Genomic DNA, 25748 nt, shown 5'->3' with positions numbered 1-25748 from the left:
TGATCAGTTAAGGAAATGTTTATGGATAAAATAGTATTTAAGGCTAATAACAGTGGTGTTGTTAATAGAAAAATAGAAATCAATATTAGTAGCACATTTTGTGGAGAAGACAATAAGTTTGCCTTAGTAAATTGTACCTTTGCCAATTTTAACTTTGAACAATGACCATAAAAATATATTATGTTAGAATTGTAAGAAACCTCAGAAACCATCTAATACAACACATGCCTGTACAAAAATCCCCTCTAAATTATAACTTTGAAGTTTTCAAACAACTTTAGGAAAAGGAGGGAGGAGAGGGATGTTCAGCAGGCATTTGGAAATATGTCATAATAGACTTTACAAGTGTATGGTTCTTATATGAGCTTTGAGGATGTGCACATATCCCTCCATTTCCTCACTACCTAATCACATTTTTAAATTAAATTTTATTTTGTGTTGGGGATAAAAATAATAGCTAGATTTTATAAAGAATTTTAAAATTTACAAGGTATTTTATACGTTATTTTATTCGATCCAACAATCCTATGAAATAGGTACTATTATTATTTCCATTTTACAGAACAGGAAGATGAAGATGACAAGGGGTCAAACGATTTGCCTGGTCACACAGATAAATGGCTGTGGAAGGATGTGAAATCAAGTCCAAATCCACAACTCCTATCGACTGTATCACTAAGTTGCCTGGGGGAACTGATTGCATTTGCTTTTGCTTTTGTCATATTTCTTTTTATATTGGGAACTTGATGCAGATTAATAAAATTAGGATATATTTTTATAAAAAGAAAAATATAGGTGAAAAAAAGATTGCTCATGCTGTTTAGTTTTGAGAAATATATTTTTGTGCATTTCAAATTGCGATGTATATCCCTTAGCACTTTGCTATGATATTCATGAGCCTCACCTAAGTTATTCTATCGCATTGACATTGCAAATATTCATCAAAATTCAAAAGAATTATCTGAGAAATTTTAAGATATATATTAGCAGTCTTTAACATCATTCATAAATTCATTTATAAGATTAGTAGAAACCAGAAAGCATAGTAGGTCCTTTAAAGAATGAACCACAAGATAAGGTCAGTTTTAGTGGGAAAAGAAAAACTTAGATAAAGCCAAGTAGGGAATATCAGTAAGAAAGATCATGAGATTATAGAATTATAGATTTTGAACTTGAAGCAACTTTTGAGCTCATCTGGTTCAATTCCCTCATTTACAAACAAAATAGCTGAAACAGATAGATTTGGGGAATTGTCTGAAGCAACACAGGTGATATCAGTATTTGAAAACAGACCCTTAACTCCAAATTTAGTGCTTTCAAGTTCTCTGACTCTAATGGAACTTCAGGAAAAGAAGGTGATAGAGGAACACAACACAAATTTTAATGACTTCCAAATTTTGCCTATATGGGATCCTGACTGCATGTAATTGGAAGTAATACAAGTTCATGCCTTGCTATTACAGTGCAAGCCCAACATAAAGAGTTTTTATCTGAACAATTTCCAAGATATGAAAAGTTAAAATATACCTTCATAAATAGCAAGTCCTTCAAAATCCTAAAATAGCAAACCTGGTTTGTCACTTAGACTGGTGGCATTATTTCCTTCTACATCCATAATATGTAGAAATTATAATGGGCTTTTAAATCAAGCCTTCATTGATTCTGGGTCTTCCTCTTTAATATAAATTTGCATAGTTTTATTGTATTGTCAATTTCAAAACTATTCTTTCCTCATGCTTTCAATCATCTCATTTGCATCTCAAATCATAACCATACAATTATTTAATTCTGTTCGCTATATTCTGTAATTGTTTGTAGTGTGTAACATTCCAATTACTTGGCAATTACTTGTTCAGTTGCTTTGTTTTTAAACCAATGGCATGTTTAATATTCAATAACAGATGTATTCTATTCTAAATAAGCTATGCCAGTGTTATTGATGCTTGTGCAACCTTATAAATTTGTGACCTTTTGTCCCCCAAATCATTCAGGACAGACAAAGAATAAAACTCACTATGCTCTGAGATATTACTCCATTCTAAGAGCTTCCTGACCAAAACATTATGTCAGTAAACACTAAAGAAATAAGAACAAGTGGGTATTTTACCTACCTGTACAGCATATGCAGAGAAATGTGGAGAAGAATTTATATGTATAAAACTGACTCAAGTTCTATGTATCTCTAAAGAAGAAATCATATGCCCATCCGTGTAATGAGACAAACAATACAGTCCAAGTGCTGTTCAAGCTACTCTAAGCTCAATGATAAACTGAAAAGGAAAACCAGGTTGATAGTTGACTGGATGCTACAACAACAATAACCAGCAAGGAGGAACCATCTTGCCTGCCTGTAATGCCTAGGCAACAACTTCTCCTTGGATCTATGCAACTGAATAATACTTGGACCCAGCCATGCAACAGCTTTATGCACATCAGCCTACTATTTTTTGCAATATAAAAATAACAGAAATTCTACAATTTTACTCCAGACAATGCATTTTTTTTCTAGTGTAACACATGAGACCTCTAGATGCTGTCAAGTGAATTGGATGACCACACTGGGACAGATGAAGACCTTTGTACTATTCCAGCACTTACCAAGCATTTCTTTTTCTAATGAAAGAATCTAGAAATATTGATATGTGACTCCTTTAAGTTACTGGGTAAGTAAAGTCACCACATAGGAATGGGGAACCTTGATTCACCCTTGCAGTTTAGCTGTATCATGATATTGATCTGCTTCATCTTTATTTGTATCTCACTAAAACTGTATTTTGGCTGGTCTCAGATGATTTGTGGTACTGTGCTTCCCCTATGGCTCACTTTCCTTCTTGTTTACCCTCTTTTAACTTGGTAAGAATTTCTGATAAGAACTCTAGTTTGCTCTTCTATGAACAGAGAAGTCCTTGCTGTCCCTACCTTTCACTTACCCACAGAATTTGCATTCTTACTTTCCAGTAAACACAGTCACATACTGCTTTGAGTAAAGTTATGAACACTGTGAATAAGGTTAACTCCTGATTTCCCATTTCTTAATGAATGACAACAGACATTCATAGATGTCTGGGTTTCTGCAACATTTGACATAAGAAGAATAGCCCGTTAAGGCGATTGAAACCGCAAAATCATAGAACCAAATGTGAGAGTCAGTGCTGTGCAAAACCACCACTGATGATTTGTAGCAATTAATGGGTTCCTGTCATTGAGTTAATTTTTTCATCTAATTGGCAAGTGTCATTCTGTGAGGAATACATTGCATCCATGGCTAGCATGCACCTGCTGACTGATGTTCCCATATCAGAAGCAAAGATGCTTAAATAATTTTTAAAATCTCATTATGATAATTGATATTTAAGGAATTCACAGTGTTTTCCAACAATGTCTAACATTTATAAACTATAAGTTCATTTGTTAACTTCCTATATGCTCTTTCAATTATGCATTCTTTAAAAAAAAGCTAATTTGAAATAATATCTCATGTGTACCAATATGGGTTTAAATAATATTCTCTAATTTTAAAAATGTGATGTTTATTCAAAAATTGGTATCTTTGGCATCATATGAAAAATTTGAAGTTCAATACCATATTTAAAAGCAAAGATTCAAATCTACAAGCATTTTTAATTATTAGAGTAATCTCCATGATGAAAAATATAGACATTAAACTAATGTCATCATTAATTTAGCATGCAACCTGCTCCATCTTTCTGCTTCCCATTCTGTTGCCCTTCACAGAATTCTGAAATGTGATGTAAGATATGATGTAAGAAAATCCAAGAGACAAAGTTTCTGGGTAACTAATACTTTTATTAACTATGCTAGTAATTAATGAAAGGGGCCAGTGGCAAAATTGAATGTCAAATACACCTCATGGAACCCATTCAATGCTTCTGTGCCCTTGAATGTGTAGGTGTTCCTGAGGGTGGCAATCAACTTTGGATGGTTAACAATTAATAGATGAGGGGGCAGAGCTGCTGCTCACTTCCACAGGGAAGTGCACCCAGGGGACTTGGTCTCTGGGTAGAATTTAACTTCTTGAGTGACATAAAATGAGACCAGGAACTGCTTTAGGCATGGCTGCTGAGCTCAACTTCTCTCACCCTGAGGTCCCAGAGCCTACTTTCCTAGAGAATATTCTTCATTATATACTGTTTTGGGGGGCTATCTTCCAGCTTATCTGTGTATTGGCCTTAATCTTCCCCATTTCAAAGTCTCATGAGGGGGAAGGGGGACATTTTGAGCCAAGAAAGTTTGAGGTGAAAAAGAAGCCAAAGGAGGCTGCTCCTTCTCAAAGCAAAAAGTCCAAGAAGGAAACCAAGAAGAAGAAACAGAGTAGCCGCTGCCAGATGTGGCACATGTGTGGCCTGCTCTACTTTCTTCAGAATCAAGTACTCTTGAAGAGGGACCATTGCAGGAAAATCAATCTTCATAAAAACATTTGTCTGGCATCATCCTCCTTACAGAATCTGAGTTGGAAGATACCTCAGGGGTCATCTAATCCAATCTCTATCTGAATAGGAATCCTTTCTACAGCCTCCCTGATGAGTGATTGTGCTGCTTCTGCTTGAAGACCTCCACTGATAGGGAGCTACTACCTCCTGAGGCAATCTGTTCCCCTTTTGAATAGCTCACTAAGTGTTAGGAAATTTTTCCTTCCATTGAGCTAAAATCCACCTCTGAAACTTCTACCTAGTCCTTCAAAGACTAGGGAGTTGATGTGGCACTGTTGGAGCAAGGGTGCCTTTTAAACACAGAGGACTAAATAAGCATGAGAATTTCACTGCCCTTATGTGGCCAAACCACATCCCCAAAAGTCCTCTGTTCAAATCTTGTTCAGTCATGGCTCCTGAAGCACAGCCCCTTCAGAAAATGTGCATTATACCACTACAATGACATAAGAAAAACGGCAGCAGAATAATGAACACATTATACAAGTAAAGGTCATATATATTTGAATACTTAGTTTAAAGGTCATGTTAAAATACCCGAGCTGCTTTTTAGTATTAATCATATTAAGTAATTTTTAATATACCATGTATGTACACTACCATTCAGGATCTGCATCCTGGTCTGGACAAGTCTTCCTGATTCATAATCAACTTTTGTCTTCACTTTAAAGAAGTGTTAAGGTCTCTCTTTGTCAGAATACAGTCTTAGTCAAATATCAAATATAGTCTTAGTAATTAGCGAGACTAAGGCAACTGAATCTGAGAGGTTGCCTGAAGAAAGGGCAGCCTTTTCATATGGTGAAAGTGATTTTCCAAATCTGCACCAAAACAGTAATCATCTTTCTCCTTTTCTTAATGAAGCATTTCCCAGTATTTCCTCTATTTTCCCTCAGAACATAGATTTCGGAAAGGATTTTGGTAAATATATAAATGTTTTCCATGTAGAGATTGGCCATAGTATCAACCTCTATAATATAGTTTAGGGTCTGCATTTGTTTTCCTACTGCTGCCTCCCTGACCTAGTTTTTAGTGTGTCTTCTGAATCTTTCCCCACCCCAAAAAAAGCTTTTAACCCCAGCTTAAAGACTGGGGTGAACATGAAAGAAGATTAATAAACCACAGTGCATGATTAAAAAAAACAATTAATAAATGAATGAATATTACAATGAAAGTTGCACTTATTCTAAAGAGGGGCTGGGAGACATGACTCTAGTCACTCCATTTTAGACTGAGACTTATCTCTTATTTAGGCTATCCCCACCTAGGGCAGTCTAGACAAAATGGGGTCCATTTCTGCTCAGATCTGGCTGAGTGAGACACAATGGATCAGAATTAAATTCTTTGTAAGGTTCTTTATTTAGGTAAAGTTAAATACTTTGTAAGTTCTCTAGTGGTGGGAGCAACAACTCCCACCCAGACTCAAAAAGCATGCACCCAGGGAAGTTGGAAATCTCATTCATCAACAATATTCTTCAGTTGCTGGCTTGGCCTAGTAGAGAATGAGAATCCAGGAAGGGAAAAAACCTGTATCTCCCAATTAATTGGAGATTTAACAACCATGTCTCTCAAAAAATAAATTTCCTTTATACTGGCTAAGAATAACTAGTAGTTCCCTCTGATGTCCATTAGTTGGTTGAGCTTCATCTTTTGAGAATCAGGTGTAAGACAATAAAGACTAATTCTGACTGAAGACACAGCTTTAGAGACACAGTTGTCTCTAAAAGTCAAATTCATCATTTTCCAAAAACAGAAATAAAGAAAAGACCACTAATGAAGTGTCTAAGCATCAAGGAAATATCATACTAGATGAGAATATGAACTAACTATCATGGTCAGCTGAATCAGTTATGGTTTGAGCTTATTCTTTTACCCTGGCAAATCAAGAATTTTCTTCATCCTCTGCTGTTGGGCTGGCATAAAGTTCTGAACATTACCATCTACACTGCTCTTCTGTTGTTGCTGTTTGTTGTTACTTAGTCCTTTTCAATCTAAACTACATGGCACCATTTGAGGTTTTGTTGGTAGAGTTATTGGAGTGATTTGAAATTTCTTTCTCCAGTTCTTTTTATACATGAGTAAACTGAAGCAAATCAGGTCAAGTGATTTGTTTTGAATTCAATAGTTCACAAGAGTACTGGAAGGAACAATTTGTATCAAGCATCAACTTTCAATCCAAAAAATGAGTCCAGACTTATGAGTAAACAGAATATACTTCACCCAATAAGTGCTTTTCATAGAGGGAAGCCCAAAGTGACAACTGAGAATAGAGAGTGTCCACAAGTCCAAGAAGAGACTCAGAAAAAAGAATGACTGAACCAGAAATACTTCAAAAATATGTAGGAAATAAGATAAACAAGGGATACTATATTTGACATTACATGAAATGGATGATGGGGTAAACAGTAAAAATGATCATTGATACCTTAGAATTAAATGAGTTAAAGCTTACTTAAAAATTTGAGTCTGAAGACTGAAATGAGCCCAAATAAATAAGGAAATAAGAAGTACTAAAACAAAATCAAAATATTGCAAAAAAGCAGCAGCAACACAACAGTATACATATGACAGAGTTAAAAAAAATAAGAAAAATATGTCAAGAGGTGATCATCTAAGAATCATAAAAGTCAATGAAAATCATGATAAAAGAAACATAGATAATATATTTAAAGAGTTAATAAAGTAACAAGATCTATTAGAGGTAGAGTGCAAAAGTGAAATAGAAAAATATCTGTCACCTTCTGAAAAAAAAAATTCCACAATGGAAATTGTGCACATACCCCAAAAGAAAATGTTCAAGTACCAAAACATTAGAATCTCACAAGTCATAGCAACGACTGCTGTAAAGGAAGGGGAGATACTGGAATGTGATATTCTAAGAGACAAAAGAGATATGCTTACAACCAAAAGTAACATCATCCAAAACTGAATGTAATTTTACAGGGGAAGAAAAATCTTGATCTTTAAGAGAACAAGAGGCTTTTCAGCATTTTTAATGATAAGACCAAAGCTGAGCAGAAACTTCAGAATATAAACACAGAAGTCAAGGAAATATAATGAAAACTAAATACTTAGTGCTATCTAATGATAAAGTGCTTATATTCTTATGAAGGAGAGAGGGAAAAATGTTTTCCTTAAGAATCTTATGTCTTCCATTGTTATAGAAAGAAATAAAAGAAACATAAAATGCCTTAGGTGGTTTTGAAAGCCTTAAGAATCAAAAGGACTATACTGAGGAATAAAAGAAGAGAAAAGGATAACAGCTTGCTCTATCACATAATAGGGTGGAATGATATAAAGAATATGCAAACATAGTAAGGGATGTGGTTGTGAAATGAAAATCATGGGAATCTTCAATTTCATAAGAATTGGGAAAAAAGGAGAGTTAAGCACACACACAAATTCACATACCAATTGACACACTGAGAGTTCATCAGAAATTGAAATACATTAAACTTAGGAGAATAAGAACAGAATCTGATCACTATATACATTAATGTCAGCTTTGTGATATAGACAGGGTGCTCTAAACATCTTAGTGTAGATTTTAGCTATTAAAGCACAAAGACATGGACACGTGTACACTAATTTGTACATTATATAATCTCAAGAGTATTTAGAAAAAAGATCAGAAAGGGACAGGGAAGTATATATGATACATGATAGCTCTTATTGTCTGTTCCTATGTAGCAAAATGGATTGAATTTTGGACTTGGAATCAAGAACACCTGTGCTTGAATTCAGCCTCAGAAAATGACTAGGTGGGAGATGTTGTGTAAGTCACTTAACATTTCTTAGACTCCTTTGCTTTATCTTTTTATGAAGATTGTAATAGCTTCAAAGTCAGGATTGTTGTAAGAAACAAAATAAATGTGTGCAAAGTACTTTGAAAACCTAAAAGAACTGTATCAATGACAGGGTATTATTGTTGTCATTATTATTTGGTTAATGTTGATGTATTTGAAAAATACAGATCTTGCAATTATGTTTTTAACTATTTCATTTTTTTCTGTAATTGTTTTTTGTTGATGGTTACTAATTTTATATTTTTAAAAATAAAGCAAGGCTCGTATGATATCATAAGTTTCTTCTCATTGGATGTGTTCCAGTAAAGAATTGCTGAAATGTGCTATGAATTTTGTGGATGGAATTATGTATCAAATGTGACCTCAGAACTTTTAGGAAGCCTTTTAATTTTAACATTCTGTGATTTTATTATTAGATATCCAAATTCCCTTCCATATATGAGAACATAAGATTTGTGGTTTATCTCGGGTTTCACATAAATAACCCCTATTTTCAGCATGCTTCAAAAATTGTCTTTCCATTTCTACTGGAACATATTCAGTGATTTTTATAAGAGAATTTACTCAGAAAAAAATGATGTAGGATTTTCAGAAATAGTATCTTCTGGGGGTAAATTTCAAAGTTAAGGAAATAATGATGTAAATCAGAGTCAAGTTGAATAGCCACCAAGACACACATACTTTTAAAATCTTAATTATAAAAATATTTATGAGGTTGCTGTACGTTGTTGTTGTTTGGTTACTTACCACCTTTTTGTAACCCCATTTGAAATTTTCTTGCAAATACTTGACTAGATTGCCATTTGCTTCTCCAGCTTATTTTACAGATGAGGACACTGAGGCAAACCTGGTTAAGTGACTGGCCCAGGGTCACATGGCTAGTAAGTGTCTGAAGCTTAAGTCTTCCTGACTCCAATTCCTGCAATCTATCCACTGAGTAATCTTGCTGCTTCAGTTGCAGTACTGTCTGAACACATATCTGCATCTGGAAACGGTATTCTAGAGTTGTTTGCACGAGGAGGAAAATTAAAATGGCAAGTTAGATACTTGAAGTTAATCTCTGATGAGACTGACAAAAATTAAACAAGTTTTCATTGTATCTAATTTTATCATCATAGTGCCATTGGGTTTACAGATATTGAATAAACATGTTGTTCATATGGATTAGTTTGCAGGTGGAAGGAGTTATAAAATCTTTGTTTCTTAAATAAAGAGATTCACTGAACATATTTTTAACCATTTACTATATACCAAGTAATAGTAATCTCCTAATGGAGATGGAATGTTTCCTAAGATCTCCATACTTACGGAGGTTACCATATTATCAAAACACCTTCTTTTGAAACTCTGCAAAATGAAGATCATACAAAAATCTATATTCTATCCAACTTTCACAGTTTTATCTTAAAAAATATATTTTCATAGATTATTAGAACCAGTGTTCAACTCTTTCATTATATGGATGAAGAAACTGACGTACAATTAATATGTTTAATTAACATAACATGAATCACATATTTATTTGACATAGTCATGAGTAGAACTCAAGCCTTCTGATTCCTAACCCAGTACAATTTTCTACTATACAGTACTGTTTCCTCTCATTTGAATGACATTATGCATTTGTGTGATAACAGTGGTAGCGATAACAATTACTATTACTACTGCAACCTCTGCCATCATGATTACACTTTTATATAAGACTTTAAAGATTATAAAACTGTTGGAGCTGTGTATCTAAGTAATGGAATGTGGATTATAGATAACCCTTTATTCCACAATGCTCATGAGCACAAAATTATTAGAGAAAATTTCACTTACATGAGAATCATTAAGATATTCGTGTATACAAGATAAAGTAATCAAGTCTCTAGACAAGAACGCTAACATAATATACAAGATATATTGTATTGAATTCAGTCTTAGGGATCTTTGATATTTCATTCTTGTTTTGCTACAACCCAGCTCCCTCCTCTTCCCCAGAGAAAAAGTTAATTGTTTTTATATACTTGTGCATTTTGTCTCCCTGACCTTGACTTTAAAATTTAAAAAAAAGGAACATCTTATAACATACCATCTTGGGTATCTCATTTAATACTTAAAATTTGTGATATGACTGTTTTCTTGGAGTTCACCTGTGAAGATGGAAATCAGCATGCATTGATGAACATGTAGGGAAAATATTAACAAGGTGATTTTTTTGGAGGGTGGAACCGATTTTACACGTAACAATGAATATACCTTACAGAACATCTAAAATGATTCCAAGAGCACACAGTGACTCATCATATATTCAGTAATGTTGTGAGTTTTAAATGAGATAATGAATGTAAAGCACTCTGAAAACCTTAAAACTCTATATAGCTGCCAGTTATTACTATTATTACCATTATTAATCATTTTTATTACCCTGTTGTTTTCAGGCCAATGATGTGATTATTTCATTCTGAGTCCTCTTCTGTACTCCTCTTGAATTCATATATAAGTGGACAATCAAACAAGTAATAAATTAACCCCTGATATATATATATATATATATATATATATATATATATATATATATATATATATATATATATATATATATATATGGATTGTCTACTTCTGAGGTGTAAATTCTTACACTGAAATTTTAACAATGGGCTTTTTTGAATCAGTTAGAACATCATTGAGCCCACCCCTGTACATTTTACACCTTGTATATATTACCAGTATATCCAATAAACATGAGAAAATTTGAAAATATATTAACTAGTGGCTTTTTTATTCTATTATGGAGGATAAATTTTTGGGTTTTTTTTTACTTTATAGCTTCAATGGAAATTAAATTTGCAAAAATTATTTAGAAAAAAATGAGAAATTTGCCATTCAGACACAAATATGAACACTCAATAAAAGTTCATTCAATTGAATCAATTTGACATCCAAGCCTAGGAATTCCTATTGGTCTGACAGCAATTTTAATAAACTTTGAAGAATTCTGGTCAATGAAACAGATGTGTTAAGTTAACAGTGGCCATATAAACATGACATTGGTTAATGAATTTGGCATGTTTCATTGCTTTTGTACACGAGACCAAACAAGTTCTTTAACCTATAAGAACAATCCAAGTAACCCCTAAGCCAATCCAACAAATTCATCCAACAAATTCAAGATTTCCCCTCAGTCAGGTGGCTTTCATTCGGCTATATATAGCATAAATACATTTAGAATCAGTCACAGGCAATCTGTTTGAGTAGGGGTAAATATGAATCATTTTTATTACTCCATTCCTACAATGTAGTGCTTACATATAAGAAATTCCCTAAACAATGACATTTATCTCCATATGGTGGAGATACCACCACAGAACCATCAAAGTAGTAGTACATACAAACTCAGCTAATGTTCCACCTTCTAAATGAGGTCTTTCCTGACCTTCCTCAGCTTCTAGTGACTTCCCCAAAATTATCTGGTATGTTCTTTGTATTTATTTTGCATTTACTAATAGAAATGAAATTTTCCTTCCTTGAGAGAATAAAAGCTACTTGAAGGCAGGGACTATTTCTTTTTTGTTCTGTATCTCCAAATACTAGCACTTCTGGCACATAGCACCTACTTAATAAATATGTATTTATTAATAACATTTACCAATCTCACCCTGCAAATATGCACTTTGTTTCCTTTCCTGTTATAGGAAGGGATATTAAAAAATATTCACAGATTTGGAAATACTAATATGATCTTGATAAAACATTGTGTCTCCTGTATTCTGCTTGTGCTAGAAATGAGTTAGTTGTTTCTGATTTTTGTGTATGTGCAATGAATCTGTTATCGTATCTGGTAAGAAATTCTCTCTATCATATCACATCACATCACATCCATCTAATTCCTAGTAAAGAATAACAAAAAGTTTCCTGAAGCAGATTGAGGTTTGATGGTATTCTAAATGATATTCTAATAACACTTTGGATTTTTGCCATCATGACTCACATGATCTTTCCTCTTTAAGTTTCTTTCTGTCCTGTGGCTTTCTCATGCAAGAATATCCCTCTTCTTGGAAATCCTTTGCTTCTTTCCAATAGTTCTTCCTGGAACCTCCATTTCGAAGAAAGATTTAGGGCTAGCCATACCTCATTCTTTTCCTTGTTGCTTTTGAACTTCTGGACTTCAACACTATGCTCTTTTTTTTTTAACTTCTATGCCAACCCCAACTCCCCAACACACATACATCCCCCCACGAACACACAAAAACATACCTTTCACCTCTTTTTTGTGTATTGTCTTTACCTGTTAACGTGTAAGTTCCTTGAAGGCTGGGGCTTTATTTTTTTTGTTGTTGTTGTATTTGTATCCCAGACACTTATTATTTTTTTTTTTGAGTTTTGAGTGTTTGACACATTTTTTTGAGTGTTTAATACATATTAGCCACTTAAAAATACTTTTTAAATGTAAAATGGAACATTGAATTGTATCGGACTTGGAGTCAAGAACACCTGAGTTCATATCTTATTTTGCTAGCTGTATGACCATGGGTAAGAAATATGATCTCTCTCCACCTTGATTTCCTTATCTATGAAATGAGGATTAAAAAAATACAAGCCACACACCTCTCATCGTTATTGTAATGATCAAAAGAGGTAACTCATGTACATTGCTTTATAAGTCTCAAGGTACTATGAAAATACAATGTTTGGTTTTATTGTTGGCTTATTGATTTGAGTTGATTTTCCCAAATTCCCCTAGCCAGTTAGTACTAGAGATAGCATTGAACCCTAGTCTTCTTGATTCCAAGCTCTCCATTCATTCATTCATCCATCCACTCATTTGTGCTTCTGTCAATTATATGACTGCCTTATTTTTGCTTTCTCTTTTGTGCTACTAAATATAGCTAATTCCTAATTACTTATGGCAAATGAAATCATAACTTTTTTAATTCCTAAGTAATTTTATACATGGTTCCCTTAAAATGATTACCTCAAAGCAACTTATATTGCATTTTAAATAATTATTATAAGGAGTTAATAAAAATTTATAATCCATAAAAGTTTATACTAAAAGTGATACCAACATTTGAATCAAGAGAGCTGCAAGTAGCTTTGCCTAACAGAGCTGAAATATGAATTCACTGAAATAAACCTCTTGTTAGCAAGAATATTTAGTTACAATGGCAGATAACCAGAAGTGCTTTCTTCCACTGCTCAATCAGTGAGCTCCTTCTTTCCTTAAGCCAGCACTGCTCTATTCGCTATCCCCATTAATGGTCTCCCAACCATAATAGTTCAATGTTTTTTCCCTCAAAGTGTTTTGCACTTCTCACCTTTCTTTGCACATATTTTGTGAAGTCCTAGTAGTCAAATTTTATAGCTATGGCTCTTGGTTCTTGCAAAAATGGTAAAAGAAAAGATCTATCTAATTTAATGTGCATTCCTATGAGGCATGAGATTTGTGTTTTATAATTCTGTTCCTGATCCAAATGATATGCCAAAGGATAACATGCCTTGGGGGTAAAATATCTAGCTAGAAAGGTTGATACAATCTTAACTGTCAATTCGAATGGAAGCATTGATACAACAGAAACTGAGGTAAATCTTTTTTTTTGATCAGTCTGAAAAATAAAGGCACAACATCTATCTATACTTGAATTTTTAAAGGATCTATGTGATGGGAGGGATCTCTGGAAACACTTTGTTTTTCTCCAGATTTACTTGGCATAAAAGAGACTGGAACCATTTTGCTGTTTTTAGCAATATTGCTCCATTTCTACTCATGGCTCAGAACATTACCTTGCCAAGAAAAATCATCACCTAGCAGATATAAATATGTTTATAACATTTTTATGGGGCCCCATAATGGATGCATGTCATCAAGACAAACCATTTTACTATAATTTTTGTACAACACAATGATGTTGCAGAGTTTATGTGAGATATTCCCTTTATGAGGGTATAGAAATTTACATATAAAGTGAAGTACTCCACAAAAGTGCCACATCATTAAGTTACAACTGAGCAGGACATATGCATTACTTCAAGATACAATGCTATTCTTTAGTTAAAATATTTCTCCAAGGTATCATATTTCAATAGATAAGCGTAAATTTTTTTTAAAAAAATAATAAAACCAATTATTTGAGGTGTACTTGTTAATTCTGTTAAGATATTCTTTTATTTTCACTAATGTTTTAGAACTTTTATGGGATAACCTTAATTGCTTCTCAGTTCAGGTGCTGTTGAGTACTAGGAATTGTAAAAAAGAACCTTCATTCAAACATGAGGCAAGCTGTGAAGGATATTGCCTGATACAAAAATGTTATTACTGTGAATAGCTGTTTGTGTAATCTCTCACTTAAATGAGATTTAAAACTTTTCATATCAAAAGTGGACCAAAAAGATCATCAAGCTCCATCACCAACTATTTGGGCACTGGAATTAACCAGGATTTGCCGCTGTCTTTTAAAATGTTCTCTCTGTAATGCTAATGTTTCCCTCAGTATTTGTTTCCTTTCTTCTCCATTACTATTGTATCAGACACTCACTTACTTCCTACATTTTCCTCAAGGACTAGCATCATTGTGCCATACTGAATGATATAATAAAAATTCAATTTATTCAAATTATATCTTAATATTCATGTTATGGTAATTTAAATGGGAAGATCTTTCCCATTCATTAATTGGCCCGTGTGATCTGATTAAATCACGTGGAAACTTAAGTCACATGGGGTATGGGTAGCTTACTTTATGGATGGAATAAGAAGGGTAGAGTAGAAGTAAGAAGAAATGAGAGAGCAATTAGGGCAGAGAGAGAAGACACAGACAAGCAGAAAGCTAGGCTCTTGAGTGTTTGTTTGTTTGTGAGAAGGCCCCAACAGGGAATGGCTCTGTCCTCTGCATTGCTAATGTGTCTTGAGTTCTTGACTATTATGATGGAATGGGCTTTCTGATCTTGGGATTTGGCTTTCTGGTAGCTGAATAAATATTTTTTCTTCTGCTTTCCATATGGAAAGTCTTTTTACTTTGTGACTGAGAACTATGCTGGCATATTCATAGTCACCACCAGTGCTGTGAATGTTGCCTTGGTGATACAATTACTCACTTAATATAAGTTCATTTTAATCAAGTTAATTACTCATTATTCCTGAAAATGGACTTCATGCTATTGACAATTTTTCCTTCTCTCACATGACTTGTCCATTTCACCTTGTCCCCTTCTATCAAAGAATGATAGATTTAAAATTGGAAAAAAACCCTCTAAAATATCAAGTAAAAACTTTGTACATATGAAGGTAGAGAGGGACAAAGAAGTTTGGTGATTTGTCCTGTCACATAGATGCTAAGTATCCATGGTGAGAGAATATCCTGTAATGTCAAGTCCAATGCCCACAATGCTATGCTGTCTTATCTATCCATGTGGCATTGACTTTCTTATGAATTTGACCATTTGAAGGAACTCCTTTACTCTTTCTATAAATTGCAGCAGGATAGAAACCAGAAACAACAGCAGGTCGTGATATCCCTTTCCTTCTGTTGACATACTGACTTTTGCTATTATTGCCAGGAAGACCACATGGTTCCAGTGCCATTTTTCCTGTTTGCCTCTCCCTGCATTTTTAAATATGTATGTCAAAGAAAACCAATTAAATTCTTCAGGAAGAAAGTAATTGTAAAATAATGATGTACATTCTTAGATTTGAGTGCTAGTGGCACTGATTATATTCATAACAAGTGCCAAGTCTTCTTTAGTGCCTACTATTAGAGTAGCAGCACCTTAGTGTCTCAGCTTTAGAAGAAACCTCCAAGTCCATCCAGTTCATCTTATAGCTGAACAAGAATATCCTACTCAATTGAACAAGAGATTTTTTTAAACCCTTACACTTTTTGAATTGATTTTGTATCATTTATACTTGTCCATGACTTTCTTAAGACTAAACCATCAATAACAACAAAAAATCAAGACCCAAGTTCTAGTGTTGTCTGATCTCTCAGACATAAATGTTCACATTGAAAATTTAATAAGTCTAATTTTAGCATGTTCCTAAATATCATGTCTCCCAACATACTCTTGGCTCAGTTTTGAAAACAGATCATGGTGTCATTCTAAGCTACTAGTGAGTATTCTTAGTTATATAACCAGATTATATGTCTTCTGACAATTATAAATGGGAACTTATAATTATTCTTACCATTTGGTGGTTTACGGTAAAGAGAATCCCAGAATTCCAAAAAATATTTTAGTTTCAAAAAAATGAAATGTACTTGCTAATGAGTCACTACAAAAAAAATTCTATCATGTATGTCAAAATTTAACCTGTTCTAGTCCCACTGACCAATCTACCACTAGCCAACCTAGTAAGTACATTTATAAGTAGCTGGTAAAAAGTAACAATGGTAAGAAGTACAACTGCATAGAAGAACACACAAATCACTATCAAACTGTCCTATAAATTAAGTGAGCATAACAGTTAAGTGAAAACAGTCTCATAAATTAGGACAGCATAGGAGCCACTGGAAACTGTCTCATAAACTAACTAAGGTCATATCCTGAAACTCTGTTACGTATGGGGAAGCAAACAGCCTTAATGTGAAGGTTATTTGATATGGATAACTATGTATGTAAGCTTCAGACAAATTCCAGATGTACAGTAAGACCAGCAAAAAGCTAGCAAAGCATTATGGTTATGAAGTAATCCTAAACCTAATTTTGTTACTAATAACATTGAGATAATATGAATACATTAATGAATTAAGACTAAAATGGCATGGATAAGTGTTAGTCCACCTACCACTACCAAAATCCTATAAAATGAGATCTCAAACTCCTGTATCTCCCAATAACTCCTCCATATGGTAAGGGTACTTATTAGTCAGTGTTCCAAACTCTGATCTGCAGCTATTTAAGTGACTCTGCCCGTATCTCCCTTTCCTCATTCACTTCCCTACTGCTCCCTACCTCCTTCTACCTCACCCCAACAACATTTTTTGGTATGCTATGTGCCTTATTAAAGTATTATTGAAATATTACTACCCACTTATTGTCATTGTGGCCTTTCCTGGAAAGTATTCAAAAATATGAGTGTGCTTGCCCCTCTTAACCCAAATGGATCCTTACATGGTACTATTCGTTTAATAATGAATTGGGAATGCCAGAACTGATATTACATGTTGCTAACAGTCACCTATGTGAATTAATTGATAGAAAGTAAGAGTGGGCAGCTGACCTCATGTCTCCTCTAAAACAAGATTTATTTTTCCTTTCCTTGGGTTGCAATAAATTAATAGATTCTTCTATAAATTAAGTAACAATTCATTATGTCAGGTCCTGTTAAAAACCAGTTTGGAAAAAAAAAAGTTGCTTAGTGAGAGGCAATAATGTTTATTTTAACAGCACAAAGTATTTAATCATTAAGAAAGAGCTTAGAAGCTTTGAGTAGAAAGCCAACGTAAGTATGAGGACAGACTAGAGGCACTCAGCAGCAGATTCTTAGAGGGAAATTTCTGAGACTAGAATTCCAAATATGGAGAGATACTTGTCTGTGTCAATTATGAACTGATACTTGGTGAGCAGAAAATAATGATAATTAGATTGATTTTAATAGTGGTATGCTTTCAGTGATCTTGTGAATTGAGAAAATTTTATGTTTTCTTTTAAGACTAGTAACATTTAAGACAATGAAATTGGTTAGCTATTAAAACCAACTAAAAAGGAACAATATAATCTCACTATTTTTAAAATTCACAATTCTTATGATTTCTGCTTGAAGTTTTGGCTTTTAGGTCATTTTGAAAAAGTAATTGTGCTTTTTTTAACTATCACTGTATTTTTATATTTATATAAATTTTACATATTATGTTATGTGCATATTTATTATATTCTAAACATATTATATTCATATTTGTATACCATTTTAAATATCATCATATTACCATTATCTGTGAGAGACCTGCATAACAATCCTATATTTAAAATAAAAAAGAAGATGCCAAACTCTACCAAAACTGCACAGCCATTTAAAAAGGATGAAAATATATGTAACATATCACCATCACACACCTCTCAATTCTACAAAAGAATTGGGCAGGAGTATCTTCCCATATCTTTTCTCTAGAATGATAAGCGGTCTTTATATTTGCATAATATTCACTTTGATTTAGGGTGGTAATTCTTTGCGTTTACATAGCCATACTTTTATACATTGTTGTCTTAGAAAAATTTTTCATGCTTCCCATTGGTGATCATATTCATAATTTCTTACATCACAGTAATAGTCCATTGCATCCATGAACCACAATTGGTATAGCATTTCCCAATCATTAAGTATGTATTTTGCTTAGTTTTTGTTACCACAGTGTTTTTAAAAACATTGTGAGTTATATAGGCTTATTCTTCTTATCAATGACCTATATTACATATAATCCTAACAGTGTCATCTCTATCAAAGGGTATATGCATTTTAGACACTTTGCATAATTTCAAATTACTTTTGAAAATGGTTGTACTGATTCACAATACTGCTAAACATTCACAAATGTATCTGTCATCCTTCCAACATGAACTATCTCTATTTTGCAATCTGTGTGAATTCATTACATGTGAAAGGAAACCTCAGTAATGTTTTGATTTAATGATAGCTAATAATATTAGTTAATTAATTAATTAGTTAATAAAGTATTTATTATGTGCCAGGCACTGGACTAAGTAATTTGCAATGTTCTTGTTTGATCCTCACAAGAAGTTTGAGAGATGAGTGCTATTGTTATCCCCAATTTACAGATGAGGAAACTGAGACAAAGGTTAAATGACTAGCTGAGAATCACAAAACTAGTAAATGTCTGAGGTCAGATTCAAACTCTGTTCTACCTTACTTCAGGTTGGCCAATCTATCTACAATGTCACTGTTATGGGTAATTTGCAACAGTATTTTACATGGTTATTAATAGCTTGAATTCTTTCAGGAATTAGTTGCTCATATTATTTGGCAATATATTTATTGAGGAATGGTTTTTAGTCATATATTGATAGATGGATAGATAGATAGGTAGATAGACAGACAGACAGACAGACAGACAGACAGACAGACAGATAGATAGATAGATAGATAGATAGATAGATAGATAGATAGATAGATAGATAGATAGAGATAGAAAGATAGAGCATACATATACACTTGCATAGGTCTAAGTATATGTACATCAAGAAAGAAAGAGAAGGGAAGAGAGACAGAGAGAGACAGTGAAACAGAAACAGAGAATGAGTGAGTGAGAGAGAGAGAGAGAGAGAGAGAGAGAGAGAGAGAGAGAGAGAGAAAGAAATACTGACATGTAAAGATGTAGATGCATTAATTGTCTATGTATTGTGAATTCTACATCCTCATCTGCAAATTGAATATGAGGATATTTTCCCTATCTAAGCTCTTTCTTTCCTTCCTTAAATGTATACATTTTATTTATGCAAAAGTTATCCAGTTTTGTGTAATCAAATTCAGGAATTTTATGTTTTGCTATTGTCTCTATATTTTGGTAAAGAATGAATCTCATATCCCTAACTGTATAGATATATGATCTACTTCATTTCTCATATATTATCTAGGATCTTTAACAAAGACATCTTATAACCATTTTTAATTTATTGTGGAACATGTAATATTTGATGTTGGCATAAGCTTTTTTTTTTTTTTGCCATACCGCTTTGTACATGTAAGAACACTATTTATTAAACAGGGAATTATTTGCTAATTAATTTATGTTTTTCAAACACTCCCTTGGGTTCCATTATTTTTGGCGCTTCCTTATCTATTCTGTTCCATTTATAACATTTTTTTTTATAATTACTGTTCAATAATAAATCTGAATCATGGAAGTGCTATCCCTTCTTCATCCCTTTATCCTCTTAATCCCAAAAACTTTTTGTTATTTCCCTTCTTATTCTAGCTATTTTATTTCTCCAAATAAACTTGAATCTTATTATTTTTTTTTAATATCATAAGGTATCTCTTTCATAGTTTGGTTGGCAAAGCATTAAACTTGGGAATTAACTTTGAGAGCATAGTCACTTTTAATGACTTAGCACTGCTCAGCCATGAGTACTGAATATTCGTCTATAAATTTAAGTTGTTTATATCTTTAAGGACTATTTTGCATTTCAATATTTAAAATAATTGAGGGGGTGGAGTAAAGATGGTGGTGTAAAAATGGTGACAAACCTGAGCTCTGAAAGAAATTACTTTAGATACATCTAAAAAATGAATCAGAAAAAATTTTAGAGTGGCAGAATCCACTAGGAGACAGATTTTGGCAGATTTCCAGCTCAGAAAGTCAACAGAAAGGGTCTGTTGCACTGAATTGGGAGAGCAGAGAGCACAGATTGCAGCAGCACAGAATGCTCCATAGCAGAGCAGAGTGAGAATGACCCCAGGCAGACTGAAGCAAAAGCAGCAGTATGGATTCTCAAATATCAGCACAGGATGAGATTCCAGCAGAACTGAGTGAGAGAGAAACACAGGGAATCCAAAGAACACCAGCAGTCACTCCTGAGACTATGAACCCACAGATTAAATCTTTAAAAGTCATCTACTTGAACTTCCAGGAGTCAAAATAGTGGTATAAACTGTAATTTCTCTCACTCTCCCCTTCTCCTTGAAAAATCCAGAGAATGTTTCCCCAGGAAAAGTCCTGTAATAATGGAACCAGCCAAAGGGGCAGAGCAGTCACTCAGCTCTGAAAGCTGGGGAAGTCGATGAGAAGAGTATCTCTTGCTGTGGCTGAACTGGACCAGTACAGGACCAGAGGCATCACAACAAGTACTGCCTCAGCAGAATAGCAGGAGATCCTGAGCCTCCAGGGTGTGGAGCCCATAAGTACCAACACCAGGACCCCAGGTATGCCTTAGCATAGCCAAGGAAATTGGGTAACTGGTTACTGAGTGTGCCTCTGCTCTAGCTCAGATTTAGGGGAGGAAGAGAACTCTTGTAGACCACCCATCCCCCACACCTCACAAAGTGAGCTTCAGTGTTTCCAAGGAAACTCAGAAATACTTCACCTAGTTGCAGCAGTGGCACACAACAGCCAGTTCTGTACCAGGTAAGCTGCAGTATTATTTAGCTTCTAGTTGAAAGAACCATAGGACACAATACAAAAGCTAGTAAACAGGCCTGAAGTTCTTACCACAAAAAACTTAGGAAAGAGCCTCCTGTGACCCAGAAGCAGAGATCACTTTAAAAGTCAGGAAAAAGGCAATCACCATGAGCAAGAAGCAAATCAGAAAAGCAAAGACCATAGAATCTTACTGCAGAGACAGTGCAGACCAAAATACCAATTCAGAAGAGGACAGCATTGACAATATACCCATATCTGGGACCACAAAAGGGAATATGAACTGGTCTCAAGACCAAAAAACATTCTTGGAAGAGCTTAGGAAGGATTTTAAAAGTCAAATTAGAGAGATAAAAGAAAAATTGACCAATGATTTTAAAAATAATATTGACAAACAAAAAAAGAATTCACTGAAGAGAATAGCTTCTTTATTTAAAATTATTTTAATTGTTTTCATTTTTCTACAATCACTTCCATAGATCTTTACATATTTTCCCTTACCTCACTCTCCTTCCCTCCTGCCTTCACCCTGCTAACCAAAGATGGTGTGCAATCTTATAAAGGTTCTACACAAGCATTCCTATTAAATTCATTTTTACCATGGTCATGTTGCATAGAATAATTAAAATGAATGGAAGAAGCCAACAAACAAAACAAAGCATAATACAAGAGAATATGGTCCGCAATCCAATGCCATAGTTCACTCTCTGGATGTGGAGTGCATTTTGCCTGAAAAGTCCATTGGGAATTTTTTAGGTCCTTGCATTACAGTGAGGGACTAAGTCTACCAGAAAAATTCCTTGCACACTATGGTTGATGCTGTGTATGAAGTACTCCTGGTTCTGCTCCTTTCACTCAGCATCAGTTCATAAAAGTCCTTCAAGGCATCTCTGAAGCCTTCCTGTTCATTATTTTTTATAGCACAACAATATTACTTTACATCCACATACCACAACTTGTTCAGCCATTCTCCAATTGATGGGCAGCCCTTGATTTCCAGTTTTTGGCCACCAGAAAGAGAGCTTCCATAAATACTTTTGTACAAGTAGGATCCTTTCCCATTTTTATGATCTCTTGAGGATATAGAACTAGAAACAGTTTTGGTGGGTCAAATGATATGGACATTTTTGTAACCCTTTGGGCATAGTTCCAAACTGCTCTTGAGAATGGTTGAATCAGCTCACAGCTCCACCAACAAGGAATTAGTGTTCCAACTCTCCCACATCTTCTGCAACATTTATCATCTTTTGTTCTGTCATGTTAGTCAATCTGATAGGCCTGATGTGGTATCTTAGAGTTGTTTTGATTTGCATCTCTCTAATCAATAGTGATTTAGAGAATTTTTTTCATATAACTATAGATACCTTAGATTTTTTCCTCCAAAAATGACCTGTTCATACTCTTTGACCATTTATCAATTGGGGAATGGCTTGTATTCTTGTACCTTTGATTGTGTTCTCTATATATTTTAGAAATGAGGCCTTTATCACAAACACTAGTTGCAAAAATTATTTTCTAGTTTTCTGTTTCCCTCATAATCTTGAGTGGAGAAGATCTGGTAGAGTTGGAACACCAATTCATTGTTGGTGGAGTTGTGAGCTGATCCAGCCATTCTGGAGAGCAATTTGGAACTATACGAAAAGGGTTACAAAAATGTGCATACACTTTGACCCAGCAATATTGCTTCTAGTACTGTATGTTCAAGAGATCATAAAAATAGGAAAGAGTCCCACATATACAAAATTATTTATAGCACCTCTCTTTCTGGTGGCCAAAAACTGGAAATCAAGGTGATATCCATCAATTGGGGAATGACTGAATAGGTTGTGGTATATGAATGTAATGGAATACTACTGTGCCACAAGAAATGATGAACAGGAAGATTTCAGAGAGCCCTGGAAATATTTATATGAAATGATGCTGAGTGAAAGGAACAGAACCCCGAGAACTTTGTACACAGCAACAACCACAGTGTGGCAGGATTTTTTCTGGTAGACTTAGTACTTTATTGCAATTCAAGGACTTAAAAAATTCCCAGTGGTCTTTTAAGGCAAAATTCCTTCCACGTCCAGAGAAAGACCTATGGAATTCAATTGCAGAATATAGCAGGTCATTTTCTTTTGTATTACGTTTTGGTTTGTTTTATGATTTCTCCCATTCATTTTAATTCTTCTATGCAACATGACTAAGGTGAAATAGTATTTAATAGGAATGTGTGTGTAGAACCTATATAAAATTGTATTCCATCTCAGGGAAGGAGGGGGGATGTAGGTAGGAAGAAGGGAGAAGCAGGGGAAAAAAAATTTAAGTGATATGGAAGTGATTGTAGAAGACTGAGAACAAATAAAATAATAATAAAAAAAGAAAGAGACTTCTAGCCCAAGGCAGCCTGGAAGGCCGAAAGGAAAGGTCTATAGCACTGGTCTCACAGTTGAGAGCAGGCCACAAAGTGCTTGGCCATGTGACAGAGCATGGACAGGACCATAGCATGCTTCAGAGAACACTATCCCAGGCAGTAGCTATGATTCACAGATTTATCAATGCACAAATGCCAGAGACAGCTTCATGACAAAGCTCTTTCACCTGGGTGAGCAGGGAGCAGGGTTCTGCCCTAGTTCTGCTCCCAGGCTGCAGCAGCAGAGTCTATTTTTTTCAGCCCTTGTGCCAAAGACCATGGAGGAATTGAGCAGCTGATCTGGGCCTCAGGCCTGAGTGGTGTTCCTAGATTGAAGAGGAGTACTGGCCTGGTGGAATTGGTGGAGGCTTTGAAGAGGGCATTGTGCTCTCAGATTGTGGGCAGAAAAGTTTCTCGTTGTTCCCAGACCAGAGTGTAGGCCAAGGTAGGAGTAAACTCTTCTCCCGTGATTGTGCCACTTTAGAGGAACTGAGAACTTTCAGGTCCTTAGAATATAACTGCCTCTTGACAAAGGAATCGAAAGTTGGGTATCTGATTGGGAAAATGCCCGAAAAGGTAAAATAAGGCTATAGAAGTTTATTTTCTTATGGAATAGGTATTTTCTTCTATCTTTTTAGATGAGGAAGAACATTGCATACCATCAAAGGAAGATGTGAGTCTAGGCTTCTGCATGCAAAACTTCCAAAATAAATATGCAAGGATCTTGGGCCATGGAAGAGTTGAAGAAGGATTCTAAAAATCATATAAGAGAAATGGAGGAAAAATTGGAAAGAGAAATGAGAGTGATGCAAGGAAATCATGAAAAGAAAGTCAACAGCTTGCAAAAGGAGACCCAAAAAATGCTGAAGAAAATAACGTCTTTAAAAATAGACTAACTCAAATGGCAAAAGAGACCCAAAAAGTCAATGGGGAGAATGCTTTCAAAAGCAGAATTAGCCAAATGGAAAATGAAGAACAAAAGCTCACTGAAGAAAATAGTTCTTTAAAAATTAGAATGGAGTAAACGGAAATTAATGGCTTTATGAGAAAGCAAGAAATTACAAAACAAAATCCAAAGAATGAAAATATAGAAAACAATGCGAAATATCTCATTGGAAAATGACTGACCTGGAAAATAGATCTAGGAGAGACAATTTAAAAATTCTGGGACTACCTGAAAACCATATTGAAAAAAAAAATAGCCTAGACATCATCTTCTGTGAAATTATTAAGGAACACTGCCCTGATATTCTAGAACAAGAGGGTAAAATAAATATTGAAAGAATCCACTGATGACCTCCTGAAAGATATTTCAAAATGAAAACTCTTAGGAATATAGTAGCCAAATTCCAGAGTTCCCAGGTCAAGGAGAAAATATTGCAAGCAACCAAAACGAAAAATTCGAGTACTGTGAAAATATAATCAGGATAACCCAAGACCTAGCAGCTTTTACATGAAGGGATTGAAGGACTTGGAATATGATATTCCACAAGTCAAAGGAACTGGGATTAAAACCAAGAATCACCTACAGAGCAAAACCGGGTATAAAACTTCAGGAGAAAAAATAGTCATTAACTGAAATAGAGGACTTTCAAGCATTCTTTTTTTTAAATTTAATTTTATTATTATTTTTTTAAATGTTTTACAATCACTGCCATAAAATTAAGATTTTATCCCCCCCACACACACTTACCCCCCTCCCTACCCATGACAACATACAATTCTGTATAGGTTCTACATATACTTTCCAATTGAGTATGTTTTCACCATAGTCATGCTATGTAGTAGAACTAAAATAAATGCAAGAAATCATAAAACAAATCAAAACATAATACACAAAAACACACACACACACAAACATGATCTGCTACATTCTGCTAATGACTTCCATATTTCTTTCTCTGAGTGTGGAAGGCATTTTGCCTTAGAAAACCATCACTGGGATTTTTTTTTTTTTAATAAGTTCTTACTTTATTTCAAAATTCCAAGTCCACCAGAAAAAAACTCTCGCACACTGTGGTTGTTGCTGTGC

At 34.4% G+C, this 25748-nt stretch overlaps 1 pseudogene; it reads left to right on the top strand.

Moving 5' to 3' along the window:
- The first annotated feature begins 4073 nt into the window (after window positions 1–4073).
- LOC140502596 (protein MANBAL pseudogene) overlaps window positions 4074–25748 on the top strand; it is a 39310-nt pseudogene continuing 17635 nt past the window's right edge.

This window comes from Notamacropus eugenii, chromosome 4, assembly GCF_028372415.1.
Source record: "Notamacropus eugenii isolate mMacEug1 chromosome 4, mMacEug1.pri_v2, whole genome shotgun sequence".
NCBI classification, from domain to species: Eukaryota; Metazoa; Chordata; class Mammalia; order Diprotodontia; family Macropodidae; genus Notamacropus; species Notamacropus eugenii.
Note: the sequence above shows the minus strand (reverse complement) of the source record. Positions and strands in the feature narration are given on the sequence as shown.